Below are 14,459 nucleotides of genomic sequence, written 5' to 3' on the forward strand. Positions count from 1 at the left end.
CAATCATCACACACATGTTCCATTAAGAAATGCAGGGGAAAAAAGTGCAATAAATATTGACTTTCACAGCAAAATGGAGACGTGTATGTGCTAAGAATAAAGAATCCCGTTCCTGACAGTTCGAGGGAAATCAAAACTTGGAGCCACTTACACAGGTTGGAAAATCCAAATGCTGTCCTCTTGAGAAGGAACAAAAGCCTATCAAGTCGGCGGGGTAGAGGTGATGCCTTGGACTTGATTCTTTCTATGCAGTGAAGTCAGCTTGTGTTTTCGTCTCTATTGAATGGGGGGCATCACAAGGCAACACCCTGTGGGGTGGGGGGAGTCAAAGCTGCTTGGGTTTGGGAGCAGAGAAGGAGATGAGCCAACTTGAGTCTCCTCCAGCTACCTCCATGGAGAAAGAACTCGCACTCAGTGTCACTTGCCCTACAGAGTTTGGGGCTTGGTAGAAATCAAATTGTGTCTTAAATACTTCGTTCCACTCTCCTGGTGACAATATTTCTCTCCAGGAAAGCTCGCGTTAAAATGAAAATTGAGTGGGGGAAAATTACAATTGGGCATTTTGGGAAGTCTCAAGCTATGATGATCTGAGTATTAATTGGTAAGTAGGAAATGTATAAAAATTTCTTTAATCTATCTAAAACACAGACTTTAATCTATCAATCCTATGGACTCCTAAGAAAACAAGCAGCCATCCAAGCACAAGGGTGATTAAAAACTTCCTGGAAAAAGGGAATGAAAGGTAATTCCATTTTCCATAAACTTTTTGAAGCTCCTTGTCTATAACAAATTTCATGCAAATAATTGTAACAGCGTTATTTATAATGGTGAAAACTTGAAACTGGCCTACATTTAAATGGTAAAACCATGTAATGCATTAAGGTATAACTACTCTGGGACCTTTAGATATCATAAAAGAATATTTACTTCTTAGAAAACTATTTGACGATTAGTAAAAGCCAAAACAATATAAGCAACATATGGTCTGAGTTCCATTATGCGCTCTCTATCTATATTCACGTGTTTACATGTCATCTCTATAGAAAAAACCTAGAAGGAAATATATTAAAAACACTAGCTGCTTATTTCTGGGTAGCAGGATGGTGGTTATTTAAAAGTTCCTATCTTTGTAGAAGGACACCAAAAAGGAGGAAGACCCTTGATGAGATGGATGGACACAGTGGCTTCAACAAGGTGCTCCAATGTAACACTTGTGAGCATGGCACAGGGCCTCGCCATGTTTCCTTCTGTGTGTGGTCTGTAGGGAGGCTGTGAGTTAGGACCTACACGACACACCTACCAACACCAGCCACAAGACCTGGGAGGCTAACTGCCAGGTCAGCAGTTTGAAACCACCAGCAGCTCTGGATGGGAAAGAGGAGCTGTTCTGCTTCTGGTAGCCTCAGGAACCCAAAGGAGGGAGTTCTATTCTGTCCCATAGTGTTGCTACGAATTGAGATCAACACGGTGGCAGTGAGTTTGTTTGTGTTTTATCTCTGAAATTTTGTATATTAATTTTTAATGCCAGTCATTCCTTTTGTGAGCAAAGAGGGAAATATCATTATTTAAGAGCAAGAGAACTGGAGAGGTGTCTGTGGGAAGTGGAAGGTAAGTGAGTGGGAGAAGGAGACAGCATCTCATTTCGTTCTTTTGCATCAGCTCACTCCCTGGCAGTGGTGTGTCCAAATGAACAGGACATTGGTCCATAATTCCAAGATGCCTGTCATTGGTAGGACCTAAAAAGATACCTATTTGTTCAACCAGAAGGAGTTAATCGCTGGAAGTAACCAATCTGCTGTGGGATTCCTGGTGGGATAACTGAGCGGCAGGCACACCCTCCAGAAACTCACTTAACCTCCAGCCCCCTGCGGTGCCAGTTTCCATGGCTTGCCACTGATTTCTCAAGAGTTCCCAGGGCTGTCGTCAGCTTGGCGAGGCAGAACACAGTAAGAGCAATGGGCCTTGGGTTTTGCAGTTCCACGTGCAAATGCGGACACAATCGCTTGCCCCCAACTTTTTAAGATCATATAATGATGCTTGGTAAATTGCTTTGAGATCCACAGGCAAGTATGCAATTCCATTACCAGACTGCAGTCGGCAGTTCTATTTACTCATGGAGGAACCATTGAAAGTCATTGATCCTGAACTTTATAAAGTTGTCAGCAAGTGAGACTGAGAAAGTTTAGGTGGCGAGACCTTAGCAAATGAACAGGAGAAGCAAGAGGCTGGTAGATTGGATGAAAACCAGTGTTAATATGAAATGAAAAGTAACTGATGACGGACGTAGTCTCCAGAAAAATAATGTTCTCTGAGAACAAACAGGAATGAGTGAGGAGATCCACTACTGATTAGGATGGTCATGGCACTACCTTCTATCAGAACAGGCATCAGCGAGTTGATTTAAACATACTTTTATCGTGTGCAGCGATTTCCCCACTTGTGAGTTTGGGACCACAAGGCTCCATATTATGCAAGGATTTTGACTCCCAATTGCTAAGAGGAATTCCTGCAACACTTTTTGTTTTCACACCTATATTTAAGTAGTAGTGATTCTACGGAAGTACAACCAGAATGCTCCTTAGGAGCAGGCTGGAAGGACATTATCTCAAATACTTTGGACATGTCAGGAGAGACCAGCCCCTGGAAAAGGACATGATGCTTGGTAGAGGGGAACAGAAAAAGGGGAAGACCCTCAACCAGGTAGATCAACACAGTGACTACGACCCTTGGACTCAAACCTAACAATTGTGAGGATGGCGCAAGACCAGGCGATGCTTGCTTTCTTGTACAAGGGTTTCTATGAGTTGGCTTCTACTCGACGGGGCCTAACATGGACAGTCCTACAGATGTCACTGGTGTCCCATTGCTCAGTGCAGTGCCAAAGCGAGTCACTTGGGATCTTGGAGGGGCTTTGTTGCAATGCATGGTGTCCTCCAGTTCATGTGTGGTTGTTGACTCCTGAGACTTTTCCCCACAAATGTTATGTACCATGTCCATTAAAATTATAACACTAGAACTGAACTAGAGACCCATCCATTCAGCAATTCACCTTTCCTCTGGCTTGTGTCTGAGCCTCTCTCAAAGTGCCTTACCAACGATAAGACACAATAAAAGGACATGGTTGAGAAAAGCTGGACCCAAGGAGAATGGTAATAACCCAAGAATGGGTTTTATAAGTTAGAAGTCCTTCGTGTTTTCTAGACGTGAGCCCAAGATTCTTGTGTTTGATGCAGAGAGTTTGGGTCATCAAATCTGGACCCATGAAGACCTTACTTTCCCTTAGGCGCTCAGTGCCAGCGATGGCGGGTCGACCTGGGCTGAGGCGGGGCTCCAGCTTCTTCTCACCAGCCTGCGAAGCCTATGGATTTATGACATTATTTATCGTGTGTAATGGAGACTTCTTTGTAACATTAAATTAAAAAAAACCCCAAAAAATGTATCCTCCTGTGGGTGTGTGTGGGTGGAGGGGGCGGGGAAAGCATGCTGAAAAGCCATATGATTCACCTTGGCACGAAGAGTAAAGCTAACCCAGGCACAGGGAGAGCATAGCCATTCTTGGTGTTTAGATCTCACTCCCTAGTGACGTCACGGATGACATGCTAGTGTTAGAGCAAGCAATGTCATCAACCATATTCTTGCAGAGAACTGTGGAAGGTAAATGGGCATTCCTAGCTGAAGGTGCAATATCTTATTCATTCATTCATTCATTCATTCACCTAAGTAGTTATAATATACCTAGTGTGAAGTTTTTTGTGACTTAGAGGTAGGAGGTGGGTGGGATAGTACCAAATATAAACCTTAATATTTTCTAGCAACGTATTCTTTAGATTAGTTTTATATGAAAAAAATAAAGAAGAGTACAGAGCATTAACGCCACACAGAAATTTGTAAATTATCAAAATGATAGGCAATGCCTATCAGGAGAGGCCAGCCCCTGGCAAAGGACATCTGCAGTAATCCAGCCTACAATGTACTCTATCTGATAACAAAGCCATTGCCATCCCTGGTCCATGGTCAGAGGGGATTTACCAGAGGCTTAATCCTTGTGAGGTCTCTGCAGACAGATTTCTGAGCTTTTACTGTCATCCACAGCCTTCTGAAAAACCAGCTTCCAGAATCTAGACTCTAATACTGTTCCCTCTTCCAGATTTGGATTTTATTATTTACGATCCCTGGATCACACAGGCTGATGGGCTTCTCTGTGGATTTAGCTGATGCCTCACTTAGATGGCTGCTTGCTTTAAGATAAGCCTTTTAAAATCCAGATACTATTCTGATAGCTAGATACCATGTTCCCTTCATCAACTTTGCTATATCACCCATTTCTTAAGTGATCTCTTCATGAGTGCAATATTCACTAGGACCATGTGATAAAAACTAATTGTTCTTAGATTAGGTCTAGGATTAGTCATATACTTGTGGTTTTTCTATACCACTGGTTCATTTTAGAAACTTCATTATTATTTTATTGGCAAACATTATGAATCAACCCCATAGGGCATAATGTTTTATTGAAAGATTTCCATGCCCCTTCAAGGGCGTGGCTGAGTAGTTGCAAGACAGACGAGAGACAGTGTATCTGCTCTCTGTCTGTTGCCATGCTCCAAGCTCCACCCTCATTCCCATACATTGCCTACCCAATCTTCTGGATTGAATTATGTCCCCCATAAAATATGTGTTGTAAATGCTAACTCCTATATAGAGGGAGACCAGTCCCTGGAGGACATCATGCAGGGTAAAGTAGAAGGACAGCGGAAACATCTCATCCCCAATGAGATGGATTGACACAGAAGCTTCCACAATGAGTTTGAATATAATAACAATTGGAGGATGCACAGAACTGGGCAGTGTCTCCTGTTGTGTACAGAGTGGGTCTGGCCGGAGTTACATACCAGGTTGCTACAATGTCAACAGTTCAAACCCACCAGCCACTCCTTGGGGTCATCTGTCCTGCTACAGATTTATATGTTGGGAGCCTGGAGTAGTGCTCTTCCTTGGTCCTGTAGGGTAGGGCATCAGTTGGAGTCTGCTCGATGGCAGGGGGTTGATACAAACGCCCCGAGGAAGAAAGATGTGGCTATTTGCGAACGAGGGATTCCGCCGGTTGGCACTGGCTCAGCAGAACCAATACCTAAATTTTGCTTTTTGAGTTCGGTCAACAGGTTGTTAAAATGACACCTGTAACCAAGGGCTCTTTTTAAGGGGGTGGGGATGGCTGAGTCACTGTCTAATGCGGAAACCACACATTTGAATTCCTAACCCTTTTGAAGGTTCACCTGCACAGCAATGTACTCTAAGCATCGGGAGTTATGTTCATTTTGTCCATAGGTATGAAAAATTAGAAGGAACCATGCTTGTATTATTTATTGATTCACTTCATAAAACTCATTACGCTTTTGGTGAAATACTCCATGTTTTATTCCCTTGCATTTGTTACTTCAGAAAACAAACAAATCATGTAAAGAGAACGGGTGCCGAACAACCGAAGGGCGGCACGCTGTCATAGGTTTTAGCTTTGTGTTATGCCTCAAATTCCCATGAGATCTGATGAGTGAATTATTCAATTCCTGAAAATGTTCAACGAGCTAAAAAAGATGATCAGCACCACTGCAGTAGCAGTAAAGGATCTTTCACAGACGAACATAATATGTTCATAGCACGGAAGTAGCCTGTTTCTAACATATCAAACCCCATGCCGATAATCTCACTGGCAAAAGAATAAGATCTTCCTCCTACAGTGCAAAGATGGTTAAGGATAAGAGAAGAAGATTGCAAGTAAGGAAACCAATCGGGAAGCAAGATAGAAATATCTTAAATACCTATTTTATTGCTTTAGCTAGTTATGACTTAATATTTTTCATTACTATTTAAAAACTTTTATAACATAATCTAGTTTTGCACACCTCTTTTATTGTTCTTATTTAAGTATTAACTGTGAAATAATAGACTACCTTCCCGTATGTCATTTTATTTTTCATACTTAAAGTGGTCATTAGGTCAGTGACTCAGTTGTTCAATGACTTGACTCCTACCACTGCTTCTGTAAAAATGGACTGTTCTGGAAACCCTAAAGAGCAGTTCTACTTGTTCTTATAGCGTCGATGTGCATCAGAATCGGCTGGATTGCAGTAGGTCATACGTGTGGACGTAATCTCAGAATTAATGAGGCCACTATCAGTTTAGAGTGTATTTTAAACCATCACCTTGAGAAATGAAAAGGAATAAGTTAGGCATAAAAGAAAGAAAAACAAGCTGGCGAAAACTGATGCTGAACCAAGGAACCAGGTACCAACAGCTGAAAAGAGATTAAGACCATCCCTGGAAGTAGACAGAGACAGACAGCCTTCCCCTAGAGCCGTCACCTTGAATTTGGACTTCCAGCCTGCTAGCTGTGATGGCTGTAGACAAGTTCTTTCAATGAGTCTCATTACAGTGCCTTCAGCTGAAATAACAATAACAAAAGAAAGTTATAATCAGAACAGGGGCTGCTGAGGGGATCTGCTGGGTCTGTTAAATTCAAGGCCAAGTGATCAATCAACTCAGAAGGAATTAGGGCCTGTTTGAGGGATTTCCAAGGGGGGAATTCTTAATATATGAGGGACACGTGACTATCATGAGGACTTCTTAGGAAGAAGTTATAAGAAAATTGAAAACTTCATTGGTGAGAAAAAGGGCAAGACACTGCACCTAATAATTTTTCCCCATCACAACCATGCACTTGGTCACCCTTTGAGGGTACAAGGGCAATCTCACTAGAAATTCGTGATGAATCCTAAGCCCACACAGCCCTGTTCTTGCCCTTTCACATATTTTGTTCCTAAAACTCAAAGAAAACTTCAAAGGAATAGGTCCCTTGAGGATGTCAAAACTACCATTTTGACATAGCTTAATTTGGAGAGCATAGACGTTCCCTGATGTATGGCTAGAAAGATGGACATAGCAACCACAGAAGTGGATGGACTTAGATGGAGGACAGGTAGAGAAACAAGAACTTCCCATTTAAAAAAAATCTGTTGAATACACATTCCTATGGTTTCATAACAATGCTTTCTCACCTAGCCTTGTATTTCTGTGTAGGTCATTCTAAGACACTGAGTCCATAGCAAGACTTTTTGTAGGTGAGGAGCCAGGTGATAGAATTTGGCTGCTCCCATTTCACCAGGTGCTCCCAAATAACAGGGACTGAACCATCATCTGAAAATCTCTTCATTGGACCTTCTAGTTCTTCATATACAACAGTTTAATGTTCAGCTTTGTTAACTCTTCAAAGGTGACAGCTTCAGGGGGATGTTCAACGTATGGACAATCAAGGTTATACTGAAAGACATGCTAATAATTTATTCGATGGTGTACAATTTAACCATAACATTCCATAAAACAAATGGTAGGAAGAAGTCCATGCAGCAGAACTGGTTTGGGGAAGGTAGACTTCGGAGACTCACTGAAGTTTGGTGGGTTTTACTTATTTCCCCTTCCTTCGGATTACAAACAAGATCTTCGATAAATGGAAAGTTCATCAAAATTTTAATTTATTCCTTTTCTCCCTTGCCTACAAATTGGAGACGGTAATATTTCCTGTTGACACACCACTTGGGGAATTGGAAGAAGGTTATATTCATCATCCTCATCATCATTAAAACCATAATCAACCTCAGTCAGTACTGAATGTTCCTGATTGTGGGTATCAGACCTTAATGCATAAACATGAACAAAGAGAGTTATCCAGGAAATTATAATCCTTCACTTCTATCATTTTTCTCTCTCACTCTCTCTTTTTAAATCTCTAAGAAACTATCCCATTCTCAGTGTTACTGTGGACAATCATTTTGTAGAATGCACTCATTCAAAGCATTTGGTACATTCTTGATGCACTGCTGTGCTTAATAAGTGGTAGATATTGTGTTCTTAGCATTTACAGCTCATGAAATACCAATACTGTATTTCCTCTCAAATAATGAATTCACATTCCACAGTAGAATCCTTAAGTTGTCTTTCCAATCATTTAAGTCTTCATTGAAATCATTTAAGCCAATTTTTAAAATGCAGCTAATTATATGTCCAGTGTCACTGAAATAAGACTATCAGATGTAATGTTTCTTATCCCATATATGAAAGGGAAAATTAAGAATTAAGAATTTAATTATAGCTTTAATAATCAAACGAACATTACCACTACTCACGGAAAATATATGACTTTCATGGGCTTTGTACACCAGGATTTTGTTCTCTTATTTCTCTATTCTACTCAGAGCATTAATTATTGGGGTGTGATAAGGCAAAATTATGGTATGGACAAAGGAATCCTCTGGAACTTTAGAAACAAACAAACCCCCAACTATCCACATCATCTTGAAGTTAGCATTATCAACGTAAGCCAACACAGTCCTCTCGTTCTGCCAAGTTGCCTTTGAAACACCTAATACTTTTCTTGGTGTATTGGTATGAGATTAGGGTTTGTGTGTGTGCTTTTGTTATGGTTTTTAGTTTGCTTGGCTGTTTTTGTGTCTAAATCTACATTGGTTCAGTGGTAGAGTTCTCACCTTCCATGGGGAAGACCCAGGGTTTCAATTCCCTGCCAATGCACCTCATGCACAGCCACCAACTACCTCTCTGTCCATGGAAGCCTGCGTGTTGCTATGATGCTGAGCAGAGTTTAGCAAAGCTTTTGGAAGATGTGCAACAGGGAAGAAAGACCTGGTGATCTTTTGACAGTCCAAAAACTCTATGGATCACAACTAGCTACTTTGCCACCCATTTGGGGGATTATACAAGATGGAGCACTGTTTCACTGTGTTGTGCATGGGTTTGCCATGAGTTGACTTCATAGCAGATAATGTACAATGAAGACTAATCTCATTCATTAAAAATAACTATTCTCACAATTCTTTGTGTCATGATATTCCTCTGGTAGGAGTGATATCTAAAGAGAGGTATTCTAATTGAACATGTTATCATCTATCACATGTGTTACACTCCTATCACCACAAAGGTCTTCAGTATAGTGATAAACAGATAGTTAGAGATAGAGAAAGACAGACAGCTAAATATTGCTCAACAGAAAAGTAGTAAAGTGGGATATTGGGTTGATTGCATGCTGTATGTTTTCACAGTGATGTGCTGTCTTGGTTCTTTAAAAATAAGCGCACAACAGAAGTAACAAAGCCCACATGGAAGAAGCACACCAGCCTGTGTGATCATGAGGTGCCAAAGGGATCAGTTATCAGGTATCAAAGAACAAAAATTCATATCATTGTGTACTCACCTTCATGATAGTTGCTGAAGATAAATGGGTGCATAAGTAAATGTGGTGAAGAAAACTATCAAAAGAGATGGTGTCTGGCGTCTTAAAGGTTTGAAGGTAAACAAGCGGCCATCTAGCTCAGAAGCAACAAAGCCCACATGGAAGAAGCACACTAGCCTGTGCGATCATGAAGTGTCGAAGGGACCGGGTGTCAGGCATCATCAGAACAAAAAACCTTACCATAGTGAATGAGGGGGGGAGTGCAAAGTGGAGACCCCAAGCCCATTTGTAGGCCACTGGACATCCCCTTACAGAAGGGTCTTGGGGAGGAGATGAGCCAGTCAGAGTGTGATGTAGCACCGATGAAAAATACAACTTTCCTCTAGTTCCTAAATGGTTCCTCCCCGACCACTATCATGATCCCAATTCTACCTTGCAAGTCTGGCTAGACCAGAGGTTGTGCACTATTACAGATAGGAACTGGAAACACAGAGAATCCAGGGCGGATGATCCCTTCAGGATCAGTTGTGTGAGTGGCGATACTGGGAGGGTAGAAGGTGGGTGTGTTGGAAAGGGGGAACTGATTACAAGGAGCTACATGTGACCTCCTCCCTGGAGGATGGACAACAGAAAAGTGGGTGAAGGGAGATGTTGAACAGGGAAAGATATGACAAAATAAATAATTTATAAATTATCAAGGGTTCATGAGGGAGGAGGGAGCAGAGAGGGAGGGGAAAAATGAGTAGCTGATGTCAGGGCCTTAGGTGGAGAGCAAAAGTTTCGAGAATGATGAGGGAAATGAATGTACAAAGGTGCTTTACAGAATTGATGTATGTATGGATTATGATAAGGGTTGAATGAGCCCCTAATAAAATAATTTAAAAAATAAGTGCACAAAGCATTTTCCACTCATATACAGAATCATCAAGGAGGACAGAATAAAACTGAGTTGGTTGACTCCCATGATGTCCTTTGTATATTTATATTTTAATGACAAACTTAGGCTCTTGTGGGAGTCAATAAAAGCATAACTTTAAATAATGTAATTTCCCTTCTGGGCATTCTCTCTATACCTGGCTGGTGAGAATGGCAACTGGAGGATGCATCCTAAGACATGCCTGGGATTTGTGGTCCTTACTTTTTGTCCCATTTGACTTCACACACTCTTAGCTTCCTTACCAAAACAACGCGATTTCTTGTAATGATGTCCTGGCGTGTCCATTCAGCCTGATGCACGTTCCAGTCTCTTCTTTCCACCTGAATTGCTTCTCTTTCCATTTTATTGACCCAGGACCTTTTTCAGTTACTGCTCCTGACCCAACACTCTTTCTGTTTCATCTGTTTCCTAGGGAATTCCTTTCCTACATGCGGCTTCATCTACACAGCCATTGGCCGGACCTCACTTCTTCCTTGAGATGATGCCAATTGTATCTGAAAGCGGCAGTACGGCAGTCTTTGTGGTTTCATGGTGGTAAAAAAATTTAAAAAGGCAACCATCTTGAAAAAGTTGTGTCCATTCTTATGGGTCTGAACAGGTTGGTTGAATCAAAGGGAGCAAAGCTGCCAAAAACATATGGGCCATTCCAAAGTAAAGTGGGTGAGCGTGACCAAAAATGCTTTCATTTGTCAGGTAATAGTGGGTCATCACTCACAGTGCTCAAAGACATTATTTCAACATTTTCTTTTTAATTAAAATCTTTAAAAAACTATGAGCTATTACTTTGCTTTTTTAACTTTGATTGCTGATAGCTCTAATTCACCTATATTAGGTTCATCTCATCTTTTTTTTTTTTTTGGAGTCCATGTAAGCTCAGGCACCTAGAGATTTAATTACAGAGCTCAACTCTTCCCTATTATTTTCATAGACCGGCCTCTGTAATCAAGCCAATCCTTGGCAGTTTTCACTAGAAATTCCTTTGACACTCATCAGTCACTTTCTTCATTAATGCCTTAATAAGTCTTCAGAATCAAAGACTATCTTAAAAATAAACACAACTTCAGAGGCCGAGCCAAAACATGCCTTAGTTAAAGAATGTTTGATAGGTCCCAAGTGACAGGGAAAGGATTGATTAGAGGACTATTAAGGGATAGTAAACCCCAAGTGATAATAGGTAGAGTGGTAATGGCATTCAGAGTTTGGAATCTTTACTTAAAGCTTTGGGATTTAGGAGATTTGTGTTAGTTTGGAGGTTAACCTCTGGATTACCTGGAAGCATTTTTGGCCAAAACATTTTTGGCTACAGCTAGAGTGTGAGCTTTTTGGAACAGCTTTAGATCTGCGGTTTTCACCCTGTGATCGACCAATTCATAGCAGTTATGAAGTAGCAACGAAAATAATTTTATGGTGGGGGGGTCACCACAACATGAGGAACTATATTAAAGGGTCACAGCATTAGGAAGGTTGAGAACCACTGCTTTAGATAATGTTGAGAGGTTGCCTTCTAGACTAGCTTAGAATCTGAGATATAGCTGAAATTGTGTCGATAAATAACTGAAAAATAGTTGGGCATTGCAGCGCCTCTTCACAAGGTTCTAGAACTGTACCTGGAAAAGACGAGTTAAGAAAGAAAGAATCAGTGGCTAACATACTTTCACTCATTGCTCCTGATAATGAGATCTGAGGTTGTAACTATCTGGGAAAACTACATTATTTTCATAAAGAGCAACAGCAATAAAATGCCATTTAGATCCAAACCAAAGTGAATTCAGTGAAGCAAACCATTAAATGTTACTTGATACTAAAATAGAGTCATTAAATTACTTTTCACTTTGTTGCTAAGGTCATGAGACTCTACGTTCTTTATTCATGAGCTCACAGATAAGGTTTTCTAAGGAAGAACTCATCTCCTCTCCCATTTGTCCTCTTTGGATTTCCAAAGGGAAATAAAAGTCAATCCAAAATGTCCAGGGTTAAAACCTACCAGTTGTTTTGCAAGAGAAAGGTGTGGCTGGCTGCTTCCATCAAGATTTACTGCCTTAATGTAATACAGGGCAGTTCTACTCTATTTGATAGAGCCCCTGTGAGTTGGAATTAATTCCAGGGTGGTTTTGTTTGTTTGATTGGTTGGTAGGTTGGTTTGGTTGACCTAATAGACATCAAATTTAGTTGATCAAGCCTAAAAAACTGCTTAGGAGCTCCAGTGGCTTAGTAGTTATGCGTTGGACTGTGATCCGCCAGCCAGCTCCAAGAAAGACCGCACTTTGTACTTCCACAAACCATCACAGTCTTGGAAAGTCCCAGGGGGCAGGTGTACCCTGTCCTAGAGAGTTGCTGTGAGTCAGGATTGAACTCGATGACAGTGAGCTTGGTTTTGGATAAAGCTGCCTAAATCTGTGTCTGTCATCTTTGCTCAGTCTCCTGTCGGAATGAGAATGCATTCTTCCCCCATCAAAGACTCCTCTCCCTCGTATGCCGGGATCCCATCTACTCTTAAATTCTCAGCGTCATTTATCAGTAAAACCTCTCTTCTCTGCCTTCAAGATTTTCCTGCCCAATGATTTATCTCCACCACTCTCCTCAACTATATCCTATTTTCCAATGATCTCGCCCATCCTCTTATTTTCCTACAGTTTTATTGGCATATAATTCACATATCATACAATTCAGTAGCTCATTTACATTAAGAAGAGTTGTCCAATCATCACCACAGTCATAGAGCAGTTTCTTCAGTTTTGTAGCTCTCCGCTCTCCCCACCCCCACCCCCCTGTCCTATCCCCACGGAACCATTAATCCAGTTACTGTCTCTATAGATTTACTTATCCTGGATTTCATAAACAGGAAAACATTAAAAAACAAACAAACAAGCAAGCAAAGTCTAACAAGAACAACCAGGTAAAATGGATAAAAACAAGGTAAAATGGATAAAAATTTAAATGGATTATAAGTCTTTCATCTTTGTATATCTAAACCACGCCTCCTTTCTTCTCATCATCCGCTCACTCTTGAATTCATTGCAATCGCAATTTGATCTCCCTCACTTCATTGACATGACACTCTCTAAAGATAAATACGTCACCAAATATAAGAGAAGTTATTTTTAATCTTCCCACATGGGATCTTTCCTCCATGCTGACAATTATCTATTTGATACATTTGCATCCATACTCCCTCTGGGATTTTGTGTTATATCTCTGGTTGGTGTAGTGGTTGCAAGTTGGGCTGTGATCCCTAAGGTCAGCAGTTTGAAACTACTAGTCACTCTTAGAGAGAAAATGAGACTTCCTACTCTTGTGAAGAGTTACAGTCTTGGAAACCCACAGGGGCGATCCTTCTCTGTCCTATACGGTCACTATGAGTCAGGATCGACTTGATAGCAGTGAGTTGAGTGGGTCTTCTATATGGGATCATACTCTTATACTTGCCCAACAAATACAGAGGCCCCTCAAGACGTAGTCTGCTAGTTTATTCTCATGCTGTATCTTTTCCCTGGAATGGTGATCACAGCGGTGTCTTCAGTTACCGTAGATGGGTAAAGAACTCCTGAAAGGAAGTTCTTTGTTCTGAAATATTTGCTGTGTCTTACAATATGCAATTGTTATCCTGTCACCTCCAATTGAAAGCCTCAAAGAAACTTCAGTTCTACATAGTCGATCCTATACTTTAACCCCACCTTGGGATCCTGCCTCTTCTCTGGCTTAATACAACTCATTGCTGTCCACCTAGTTTTGCAGCCTAAACACCTAGGAGCTCTCCTCCCTAACTTCTGCAGAACTCACTGGCACATCCTGCTAATTGCAACTTCTAAATAGCTCTGGATATGGCCCTCTCTTTCCCTGTCCACTGTCCAGACCTTCATCTACTATCCTTCCTGCTGGATCTACTGAATACTCTCCTCACATGGTAAATTTTGGAACAGCTCGCTCCAGAGCACAACTCCAATGGCTCCTTGCTGTCCTCCAAACTTCCGTCAAGTCAATGCTGATGCATCATGGCCCCGTAGGACAGAGTTGAGCGAGTCTCGTTGGTTTCTAATGCTTATATCACCACAGAAGCAGACTGCTGTGTTTTTCTTCTGTGGAGCAGCTAGTGGGCTCAAAACTGTGACGTTTGGTTACCTGTCTGCGGAAATGAAGCGGGGACTACCTCTGACCTCTCAGGCTTCACCACGGAGGAGCCTGCAACTCCAGGGAGGATTCCTGCGAGGCAGAGGAGTCAGACATGCGTTCCCCCTCCAGCCGCCTTCTTTGGCCGATACCAACCATCGCTCCCACAGCCCC

This window comes from Tenrec ecaudatus, chromosome 15, assembly GCF_050624435.1.
Source record: "Tenrec ecaudatus isolate mTenEca1 chromosome 15, mTenEca1.hap1, whole genome shotgun sequence".
In the NCBI taxonomy this organism is placed as follows: Eukaryota; Metazoa; Chordata; class Mammalia; order Afrosoricida; family Tenrecidae; genus Tenrec; species Tenrec ecaudatus.